The sequence below is a fragment of the Oncorhynchus kisutch genome, linkage group LG27, assembly GCF_002021735.2.
Source record: "Oncorhynchus kisutch isolate 150728-3 linkage group LG27, Okis_V2, whole genome shotgun sequence".
NCBI lineage: Eukaryota > Metazoa > Chordata > Actinopteri > Salmoniformes > Salmonidae > Oncorhynchus > Oncorhynchus kisutch.
Genome location: NC_034200.2, coordinates 8,237,102 through 8,249,960, shown reverse-complemented (window position 1 = coordinate 8,249,960; position 12,859 = coordinate 8,237,102).

The window sequence follows — 12,859 nt, the reverse complement described above, 5'->3', positions numbered from 1 at the left end:
AAATGAACTTTTAACAAGACACACCGGTTAATTGAAATGCATTCCAGGTGACTACCTCATGAAGCTCATTGAGAGAATGCCAAGAGTGTGCCAAGCTGTCATCAAGGCGGCTACTTGAAGAATCTCAAATATAAAATACATTTTGATTTCACATTTTTTGGGATACTACATGTGCTATTTCATAGTTTTAATGTCTTCATTATTATTCTACATTGTAGAAAATCGTAAAAAATAATGAAAAACCCTGAAATGAGTAGGTGTGTCAGACTTTTGACTGGTACTGTATGTACAGTTTACATATACCTTAGCCAAATACATTTAACTCACTTTATCACAATTCCTGACATTTAATTCCCAGTCTTAGGTCAGTTAGGATCAAATCTTTATTTTAAGAATGTGAAATGTCAGAATAATACTTGAGAGAATGATTTATTTCAGCTTTGAGACAATTACATTGACAGAACCAACAATCTATCTGCATTATTAAAGCTTAACTACCTCCTACATTTTTTAAACAATAATAATACATTTTTTTTTAAACACACACTAACATTTTAACCCCCTTCCCACATTGCTTTTTAACACACTGCACTGTTTATAGCTGGTATTATCCATTAGTCATGTCCTCTAAGAACGTCATGAATCATAAACAGTAAGCTGACTCAGACAATGGAGACAATGTCTATTTTGAGCTTTGATGGCTTATTTAATTTGATTCTGGTGCCTGGAATAACAGAATTGAGTTGGATTCCGGTATGGGCGAAATATAGCCTACTACTGTATGAGTTGATTGTGTTAAGTCACTTTGGATAAAAGCATCTGGTCATTAAAATGCCATAATATCCTATTACATTATATCGCGTCATATCATATCAAAACCAATATTACCCCACCACCAAAACCATGATATTCATAATATAAAGTAATACCCTCACTCTCCTTCTGAGGTTCAGTTTCACTCTGGTTGACATTTGCAGCCGGACAGGGTGAGCTACAGGGTGACATTTGAGAGAGCTGAGGGGCTCCATAAATATCTGAGATTTATGACTATTACAGAATGATGTTACACCCTGTGATCGAGCAGGCTACCGTAAAGTCAAACACAACATACCAGAGCAAAGGCTTAAGTAGTATGGAAAGCAACAGAGTTAATAAAGTAGTGGGAGTTGTCAACATGATCCATTTGCGATGTATTGTTAGTTGTTGTTTTGGCAACTTTTCTGCGTATTTGTGCCTCGTCAGAATGAAACAGTGAGTCAGAGAGGCCAGACAGTCAGTAGACAAGAGACATTAACCCATACGGTCATGCATACCACACACAATCACAAACACACACGCACTCGTACACATACTCATGCACATCTCAAATGTGGTCATCCACCTCTCATCCACCTCTTCAAAGGGGAAGACACTCTAGCACCAAACTGTTACAGACCTTTATCTATCCTACCCTGCCTTTCTAAGGTATTCAAAAGCCAAGTTAACGAACAGATCACCGACCATTTCGAATCCCACCATACCTTCTCCGCTATGCAATCTGGTCTCCGAGCTGGTCATGGGTGCACCTCAGCCACGCTCAAGGTCCTAAACGATATCATAACCGCCATTGATAAAAGACAATACTGTGTATTCATCGACCTGGCCAAGGCTTTCGACTCTGTCAATTATCGCATTCTTATCGGCAGACTCAACAGCCTTGGTTTCTCAAATGACTGCCTCGCCTGGTTCACCAACTCCTTCTCAGACAGAGTTCAGCGTGTCAAATCGGAGGGCCTGTAATCCGGACCTCTGGCAGTCTCTATGGGGGTGCCACAGGGTTCAATTCTTGGGCCGACTCTTTTCTCTGTATACATCAATGATGTCGCTCTTGCTGCTGGTGATTCTCTGATCCACCTCTACGCAGACAACACCATTCTGTATACTTCAGGCCCTTCTTTGAACACTGTGTTAACTAACCTACAGACGAGCTTCAATGCCATACAACACTCCTTCCGTGTTCTCAACTGCTCTTAAATGCAAGTAAAACTAAATACATGCTCTTCAACCGATCGCTGCCCGCACCTGCCCGCCCGTCTAGCATCACTACTCTGGACTGTTCTGACGTAGAATATGTGGACAATTACAAATACCTAGGTGTCTGGTTAGACTGTAAACTCTCCTTCCAAACTCACATTAAGCATCTCCAATCCAAAATTAAATCTAGAATCGACTTCCTATTTCGCAAAAAAAGCATCCTTCACTAATGCTGCCAAACATACCCCCGTAAAACTGACTGTCGTACCGATCCTTCACTTCGGCGATGTCATTTATAAAATAGCCTCCAACACTCTACTCAGCAAATTTGATGCAGTCTATCACAGTGCCATCCGTTTTGTCACCAAAACCCCATATACCACCCACCACTGCAACCTGTATGCTCTCGTTGGCTGGCCCTCGCTTCATATTTGTCGCCAAACCCACTGGCTCCAGGCCATCTATAAGTCTTTGCTAGGTAAAGCCCATCTTATCTCAGCTCACTGGTCACCATAGCAGCACCCACCCGTAGAACGCGCTCCAGAAGGTATATTTCACTGGTCACCTCCAAAGCCTATACCTATACCTTTCCTTCCAGTTCTCTGCTGCCAATGACTGGAACGAACTGCAAAAATCCCTGAAGCTGGAGACTTATATCTCCCTCATTAACTTTAAGCATCAGCTGTCAGAGCAGCTCACATATCACTGCACCTGTACATATCCCATCGGTAAATAGCCCATCCAACTACCTCATCCCCATATTATTATTATTTTTGTTCTGCTCCTTAGCACCCAGTATCTCTACTTGTACATTCATCTTCTGCAAATCTATCACTCTAGTGTTTAATTGCTAAATTGTAATTACTTCGCCACTATGGCCTATTTATTGCCTTACCTCCCTAGAGAGAATAGAGTAGATGTCACGGGTCAATATTTTGATTGATGACCCTATGTGAACTCTATGTGAACCCTATGTAGTGATGACGTGTGCATGTCTTCTGGTCAGGCAAGCCTGGTTAGGTGGGGGCTATGGGGTGAGTAAGGGTCCATTTGACAGGCCGTTAATGATTGATGACCCAAGCCTGATAGACAAGCCTGGTTAGGTGGGGGCTATGGGGTGAGTAAGGGTCCCTTTGACAGGCCGTTAATGATTGATGACCCAAGCCTGATTTATGACCCTATGTAATGATTTATGACCCTATGTCATGTAGAAGGGTGCATGCCCTGGGTTGAGTAAGTGACCATGTGTCAGGTCAACCTGTTACTGTTTCTCACGGTTTGGGTGGGTTAAGGCCCCTTATAAAGCCGCTGAACAATACCTGTTTAAGACTGTACATGATAACCCCCCTGAATATTAAACAAAAATGACACCTATGCCAATTTTAGGGATGTTATGCTCGGCTTGTCATGAACCCAGTGACCAAAGCCTTGAAGAAGTTCTGTGTGAAGCTCCAGAATGTTTTAAAGGATTTTTGGGGACGAGTGAGGGCCACATGTCTTACATATTCCACCCGGAGGATTCTACGGTAAAGATATTCACAGACCGTGGACCCAAACCCCTTTATCCTGCAAAACCTGGGAGTTTTCCCCCGGCTCTGGGGATGAGAGAATGGCTAAACATCAGGCTGGCTCTTTGTAAAATTGAACAGGTCCTAAGTGTTACAAATGTGCCAGGATATGCGTTGGAAGAACAGGTCTGCGGCCGCAGTGATCTCAAGGCTCTAAGAATTGCTTCAATGGACTATAGCCCTGACAACAAAGTGACAATTTTAGCCTGTGACCTTTATGATAAGGCTAATGCTACAAAGTCTGTCAATTCTCCGGTAGCTTCCAGAGCCCGCAAACATGTAAACTTTTTTATTCCTGTGTTTAGTTTTAAATGGGTGGATTATCCAATTTTCATAACACTTATGAATAAGCTGGACATTCTCTTCCAAAATGGGGAACAGTTAAAGCGCTGGGCGAGGCTTTCCTTGAGACAGAGTCAAGACCAAAAGGCCCGACGGCGGATCTACCCCTGGAGTGAAAACTTACCATGTGTTGATGGACATAGCAAGAGAGCCTTGCCTTTTGAGGGTGAACTCGACACGGACAATTGCGGTTGGTTGCATAAGCTCCCAGGATCTGTAAGAAAGGCATCGTAAAATACCTTAAGAATGTAACGATATAAAATGTATGTACTAAATATTTTGAATGAAATAAATGGTTTTAAAATCAGAATCTCACCACGTTATGAACTCTCGCGTTTGTTCACTCTTAGCGCAGTCTGTCCCTGAGAAAAATCTTGCGGAAAAAGCCATGTGCGCGCGCATGTGCGTGAGGGAGTTTTCTGTAGTGGCTGTGTGTGTGTGTGTGTGTGTGTGTGTGTGTGTGTGTGTGTGTGTGTTTCAAAAACAGAAAAAGGGGGGCGGGTTGTTTGTTAAAAAAATACCCCTGCATGCCTGGTGGGTCGTTTGAAACCAAGGTTTACACTAGCCTGCAAAACAGATGCCTACCCCCCAACAATAATATTGTGTCTTACGACTCCTAATCTTAAAGGCCTTTCATAAAACTATTTTTTTAGGGGGGCTAAAAAGTCATTCATCCCAGCGATGTCGAGAACAACACACCCCATGCATCTAGGTGCTAGCACCCCGGAGATTTTAGAAGCTCCAAAAGGATCCTAATGTTTAGACACACCCAATACCATGTGTTTGAAATGTGTCAAATATACCATGGGCGGGGGTATAGCCCGAAAAAAACGACAAACCCCAAATGCTATGTAAAAAAATCATTCAGGGGTTTTTCTCTAGGTCGTAGGGTACAAAAGCGCTAGAAACCATGGGCAATGTTAGCAGCGTTTTAGTTCCGATGCAAACACCACCTCCAGAAACTCCAAGAATCGTTATCGGACTGAAGCGTTAAAAAAGATAATCGGGGAAAAAAGTCTAATGGATCTATCACAAGGTGAGTTCTTGAAATAAATCTTTATTAGATTTGGTTGTTGTTGGGGAATTGTTTGAAAAGCGTGGGATGTTATAGAAATATTAAACAATCATTAGGATCAGTATGCTTACCGTATAACAAGGCAATATTAGCTAAAGTGATTATAGCTTTAATATTGTCGAATGTTTTATAGATTCTGAAGCATTCACGCAGATACTCCGAGGTATAACTGAGCTCGAATCATCCCATGGGTCTCCGAAACAAACGCCTGCCCTGAATTGTCAACGTAAGTAAGCTCCAAGAATTCCATACATAAAAATATTTATACCTTAAAAACAAAAAGTGTGGGCATCTTATATTAAAAGTTATTTTATATGTTTACAGAGGACCTAAAGCCTAGAAGGTTAAACGATGCCCTATGGAGCCTGAACGGTTTCTGCGAAGCATATGACTACGAGACAATTCTGCCCTACTCCCAGGATGTATTTACCCAAAAGCAGCGAACAGAGACTTTAAACGGCAGGTCAACTCCCCTTGGCCAGGACAACGTTGTCCCCCATATTTCTAAACACCAAAGGATAATTAGTGCTCAGATCCACAGTTCCGCTTCACCCGAACAATTCTACTTGGCCGATATTCACGAGACGTCGTTCCAAGGACTAGGTATGAATCAATTATATATTATTATTTATATATATTATTATTTTAATATTTATATATTTTTTTTTTTATGCCGGAATATGTTAAAACAAGGCCTAATGCTGTTTTTTTTGTTTTTTTCAGGCTCCCCATCTACCGGACCTGCAGATGTTGTAATACAGGTTGAACAAACACAACAGCCCTTGGTTTCAGAGCTTCTTCAGAACAGCCCTCGTCAAAAAAGCCGAGGTATTTAATTAATGTATTGTTAATATATAGGCTTATATCTGAAATGTATTTGGCATTTTTAACATATTTTAGGGTTAATAACCTATTTGTGTATGTATTATTTTTATTTCAGACTCCTCACCGGCTTATGAACACAACGCACAAACATCGGAGGATGCCCAGACAAGCATCCCCGAGGAGGCTCCAAAGACACCAGCGAAACCTGATGATGTCAAAGATTTAAATGACATTTCTGAGGTAGACGATTTGATGTTCTGTGAAGCTGCCAACCTTCTTGAATCGGCCAATTCTGTGGGGGAAACAGCAGATTCTGAAATAGACCAAGAACGTTTTTTCAAAGCGTTTACCCTGGGTTTAAAATCACGAAAGGCTCTACTCCAGAGGCGCATGTGTATTCTACTCGAGCATCAATACAATCAGGATGTGTCATTCTGGCGTAGCGAGCTACCCCGTATGTTAAAAAACATTAGGGCTAAAACAAGCAAATACCGCCGTTAAAAAACACACATGTAAACACACACACACACACATCCTTAATTAGACAGATGGCGCCCCCTATAGACCAAAGTGAGACAATTGAAACACTCTTAGCCAGGATCCCTACAGAGCTCCAAGATATAGTTAACCATATGAATGATTCGGGGGTAATTGACATAATGACAATAGATGAAAATCTATTATCCCAGATTCCCTCCGAACTCATAGACATTATTACACGTATGAATGAGTCAGGGCCTTCCGAGGAAAACATGTTAACACAGATTCCCGAAACCATCATATCTCTAATTACCCAGCTTAACGCGAGCCCTAGGTTTAATACGGCCCCCCAGACACCTCTAAGACAGCCTTTAACAACATTGTCCGAAGAGTCTGAAAGTCAATATGATGTTTTTGAACAGTTGGACAAATGTCTAGCAAATCTGGAGGGGGGCGGTCTTGAGATCAGTGTACAGAACGAGAGCGCTAGGTTTAATTCGGCACCCCAGACACCTATAAATCAGCCTTTAACACCAATGTCCGAAGAGTCTGAAACCCAATACGATGTTTTTGAACAGTTGGACAATTGCCTAGTAAATCTGGAGGGGGGAGGTCTTGATCGAAGTGTACATGTTTTGCGTCGAAATAAATTCAACAATATTGAGGTTCGCCAGTTTTTCAATTTCGCATGGGGGGGTCAGATTCGGGAATATGCTGTGTTTTACGTAATGCTTATGGACACTTTGAATGAACTGTTAGCGAGGATCAGAGATTATAGCGAACCTAGGGATCTCTTACAGTTGGAAATTTGTGGAGACAGTCTACAGAGCAAGGTATCGCTTATTTTACAGAATGGTGAAGCAGAGCTTGAACAATTTGTTAAACTGCTAGAACGCCTTGTACAGTCAAATTTAAACGTGCTAGCAGATAGGACCCTCGAACTTGTAGTACAATTAGTACGCCAACCACAAGGGGGCGGGGGTCAGAGACGAAAGCTCGAGAGTTTAATGCAGTCCGAAATCATAAGCAATAAAAGGGCCTATCTCATAAACGTTCACAATCCAGGTAATAAGCTATGTTTTGCCATAGGTTTGGCCCACTTACTCAGCCCCGGATGTACTGATCAAGCCGCGTTACATAAAGCTCTCGAGCTACAAACTGCGGTGGGTCTCGGTATACAGGATGCTGTGGCTTTCTCAGACATAGTCAAATTTGAAAACTTTCTGAACATCAAGATTGTGGTTTTGTACCACAGTAGGGCTAATGACGCTCTCCTCAAGTTCCAAAATATACCCGAACCACATCCTAAGACTATGTACTTTTATGTGCAAAATGAGCATTACTATGCCGTAACTAACATCACAGCCTTTTTAGGCGCGCCATATGTCTGTCCAGCCTGTCATACCGGCTACACACGCATGGGGGGGCACTCGTGCCGTTACAACTGTTCAGTATGTCTGGATAAACATTGCCCTATGCAGCCGCTAAACTTGACCCCCTGTGCGGATTGTCACCGCACATGTCGTTCGGCCTACTGTTACGAAAAACACAAAACTGAAACATGGCATCCCAAGGCATGTAAATCTGTAAGCAGTTGTGACATTAACAAGAAATGTCCAAAATGTCATTGCAATTACAACCTTAAAATAGATAGCCCTAAACCTCATGTTTGTGGAATTATACACTGCCCAATCTGTAAAGGTCCTTTGAAAAGCAGAGACGCGGAAGCAGTTCAAGAAGTAACACATGAGTGTTACATTCAGCCCTTGGCTGAAGATGAACATACAGAGAAATATGTGTTTTATGATTTTGAGACAACTCAGCAATCAGGGGTTCATTTGCCTATTTTTGTGTCAACCATGACTTTCAAGGGTGAAAAATGGTCGGCCGAGGGACCCGATTGTGCCCAACTCTTTCTAAAACATTTTAGAAAAGCCCAGTACAGAAACTTCACGTTTATAGCTCACAATGCTAGGGCCTATGACTCCTATCTGCTTCTGAACCCTTTGATACAGCAAGGCGTGGCACCCAGTGTCATAGCTCAAGGGAGTAAAATATTATGCTTTGTTGACCCCGCCTTCAAACAGAGATACATTGACAGCTTAAGCTTCTTACCCATGAGATTGGCTCAAATGCCAGAGGCCTTGGGTTTTGAAAACTCTGTCAAAGGCTATTTCCCTCATTTCTTCACATCTGAGGAGAATCTACATTATATAGGATCTTATCCAGCCCCCGAAATGTACGGGTGTGATCAAATGTCTCCCAAAGAGCGTGAGAGATTCATGACATGGTACGAGACCGTAAGACATGGCACTTTTGATTTCCATAAAGAGATGGAATCATACTGTGACAATGACGTTGTTATACTTCGTGAAGGATGCCTCAGATTCAGAGAAGAGGTAATCAAAGATGCGGGCATTGACCCCTGGAGCTGTACAACTATTGCATCAGCGTGCATGAAAACCTATCGTACACACTATCTAACTCCTGAATCTATAGCTATCCCATCGCCAGACAACTACCGACGCCAATTCAAGGCCTACTCTAGTGGTTCCATTCAATGGTTGGAGTACTTGGCCCAGGATAAAGATATTTTTATCCAACATGCTTTGAATCGGGGGGAGAAGGCTTTTGGGCCTTACCATGTAGATGGATACACACAGATTGACGGGGTTGAGACAGTGTATGAGTACAACGGTTGTTTCTTCCACGGTTGTAAATTATGCTTTGTCCCCCACACCTTGTGTGTCCTAACCCAAAAGACTTTTGGGGAAATGTACCAAGAGTTTCAAGACAAACTGAATTCTTTAAAGGCTACTTACGGGTTAAAAGTTGTGGTTTTGTGGGAGCACGAATGGACAGCCCTCAAAAAGGCAGATCCTAGTGTTAAGGCCTTCCTTACCCATTATGACCCTCCAGAGCCCCTGGAACCGCGACAGGCCTTGTTTGGAGGCCGGACCAATGCTTTGACATTGCGTTATGTAGCTCAACCCGACGAGACAATAGGCTATGTAGATTTTACATCCCTATATCCTCATGTAATGAGTTCCTCATTCTATCCTATAGGGCATCCTGAAATTATTCACAGCGACTTTGACGAACCCCAAAATTATTTTGGTTTAATCAAAGCGACTGTCTACCCTCCTAGGGGGCTGTTTATACCTGTGTTGCCTTACAAGGGTCCTAAAGGAAAACTTTTCTTTCCCCTTTGTCGCACATGCTGTGAAAACCACAACCAGGAAAACCCCTGTGATCACACAGATCAAGAAAGAGCCCTGACCGGTGTATGGGTCACTGTAGAATTCTCTAAGGCTTTAGAGAAGGGGTATCGTGTGGCCAAAATCTTTGAAGTGTGGAACTTTTCCAGGAAATCAGACACACTTTTTAAAGAGTACATCAAAACCTTCTTGAGATGCAAGCAGATGGCTTCAGGCTATCCTGCATCGGTCACAGATCAAGAAAGTAAAGACCAGTACATTCAAGACTACCATGACAGAGAAGGCATACTTCTTGACCCTGACAGAATAGAGGTCAACAAAACCAAAAGAAATGTGTCGAAATTGTACTTGAACTCCCTTTGGGGGAAATTAGCGCAGAGATGCAATATGCTAACAACTTCGATCATTAAAGACCCCGAAGAATTTTTGGAATTTGTTTTTTCGGACCAATACGAAATTTCACATTTTTCCTTCTTGAGTCAAGACATTGCCTTGGTGCAATGGAGGCGCCACCAAAAGTGGGTTCTACCCCCGGGTAATGTAAATGTGTTTCTTGCAGCATTTACCACAGCCTATGGCCGCCTTGAACTGTACACCCTCATGGAACAGCTTCAGAGGCGGGTTCTTTACCACGACACAGACTCTGTGGTCTATGTAAGCAAACCGGGGGATTGGACCCCCCCACTTAGCAACTATCTTGGGGGTTTAACGAGTGAACTCGAAGAGGGTGACCATATTACAGAATGGTCCTCATGTGGTCCAAAAAGCTATGCTTTTAGGACTAAAGCCAATCACGTGGTGTTGAAAGCCAAAGGCGTGACTCAAAACTATGAAAATGCACCGCGTGTAAACTTGGAATCAATCACGCGCTTGGTCGAGGGGTTCGTAAAGGACAAGAATAGTGACTTGGAGATTTTGAGCTCCTACAACAAAATAGTGAGGGATAAAAAGGGGTTCCATCTAAGAAACGCACCACTCACTAAAAGATTCAGGGTAGTCTATGACAAGAGACAGCTATTGCCTGACGGTACCACATTGCCCTTTGGCTACTGACTTATGCTACAAGCCCCAGTGTGTCTTAAAGCTTAAGATATTATGACTGCTGTCGAGGGTTTTGACCCCCGGCTACAATTGCCTTTTTCAGCATTAATTGCCGGCCCTTCAAACAGTGGCAAAACTTTTTTTGTAAAAAGTATTTTAGAGAATTCTGAACATGTGTTATCTCAAAAGCCTGACAATATTGTATGGTGTTATTCATGTTACCAACCTCTGTATGATGAATTATTGAAGACAATAAAAATCAAGTTTGTTGAAGGAATACCCGATTCTCTGTCTGATGATGAACTTCTCCCCCCACATGTAAATAATCTGCTGGTTTTGGACGATATGCTATTTGCTGGTAGCGAACACCCTGAAATTGCACGAGCTTTTACCCAATATACTCATCATAGAAACCTGTCCGTGCTTTACTTGGTCCAGAATGTGTTTCACCAAGGTAAAAATAGTCGGACCATTAGCTTGAATGCCAACTACATGGTATTGTTTAAAAATCCTAGAGATAAACTGCAAATTAGCACTCTAGCTCAGCAGATGTACCCTGGACGGAAATCATACTTTATGGAGAGCTATGAGGACGCTACCAAAGAGCCATTTTCTTATTTAATCGTGGATTTAAAAGCAAATACTCCAGAACACCTTAGGCTACGTACAGGGCTGTTTCCGGGGGAGAGGCCTGCTGCATACCTTCCTAAAAAGTAAACGCTATGTCTCTGCGTTTAAAAAGAAACCTCCCCCTCTTGAGAAGGCTAGTAGGTTCTACAGCTAAAGAACGGAAGGCCATCTTGGGTCGCTGTTCTTCAGATCTCATATTAGCCCTATGTGAGATTGCTTTGAATCTTCTCAAAGGACGCATTCCACTCACCCTGAACCAATTGAAAAAATTAAGGAGACAAAAGACAGCGATCAAACTCTTTGCCAATAAAAGGGCCAGTCTTCAAAAGAAAAGACATAGTATACAACAGTCTGGGGGTTTTCTTCTACCTTTACTCAGTATAGCCGTGCCCTTCATCACCAGCCTTATTGCGGCCAGACGTGGTGGTTGAACACGTGGGTGTGATGGCCACTAAAATGTACTTGGTGCCTCAACAAGAGTTGGATAGACTTAAAAAACAAATGCAGGGTCCTGAAGATATCAGACAAACAGCGGAAAATGATTTGGATACGGCCATGAAGGATGTTTTGAACCGAAAAGGATTGAACCCCTATGATAAGATTCAAAAATACACAAACCTAATGCAAAGGTATTTGACTCGGGTAAAGCAAGGGGAGAGAGAGACTAACCATTTAACCCTTTCCCTACCGGACCCTTTAACAGATGTCGAACCTAACGATAGCCATGCCCCTGTAAGGCCTGTACCGTCGATCTTACCTAGTGGCGATAATATGTCGGGTGAAGCTCAAATGCCATTTGAAGATAAAGTTATGCATGACCTACTGACACATGTGCCTTTACGTAACAGGAAGAATGTTAAATACATTATGAACAAGATAAAAGACTCAAAGGGGATAGCTGCTTGGAACGACTCTGGAGAGTTTATCCTTCAGGGCTCTGTGGTTAGGGGGTCCCATATGCAGGACTTGCTTAAAAGTACCACGGCTGCCCACAAGGTTGCTGATGACCGAAGGCCTCCCGGCTGGCGTCAGTTTCTTAAGGCCCTGGCAATCCTCAACATCCCCCTCTCCGGTGTACCCAACCATAAGCTTCGTCAACAGATTCAAGCTTTAAAACAAAAGCCTTCAACGAGATACAGCACCCCTAAAGATGCCCCAACGACACCGGCCCCATATGAAAGCGATGATGCTAACTCATTTACTCCCATGAACGTCTCAGGACCTTTTCCTAAACCCGATCTCTCGGCGTGGTTAGACTTTTGAAAATGACTTTTGAATGACTATGATTAAATTCAATAAATTTTTTATTTGAAAAATAAGCAAGTTAACATTTGTGGCATTCTTGAAACATATGACGTGAGCATACGCCTTGATTACGCGTTCTTAAAGGACACACATTTGAACACTTTTGATATTTTCTAACAAAACAAGATACAAGGTTATCATTACTTCTTAAATCATCCTTATAAAGAGACATAACATCTTCAAAAGAAACTCCCCGGGCTCTTTGGCACAGGTAAAATACACAGTGGTGACCGCATGTAGTGGAAAGGTTATCTTGCACTTGTTTGATGTTGTAGTAGATCTTTGTACCGTTTAGGGTCAAAAAATCTTTAATAGATTTAGGGAAATGTGAAAAACCGGGGGGAAAGCCATAGGAATCAAAA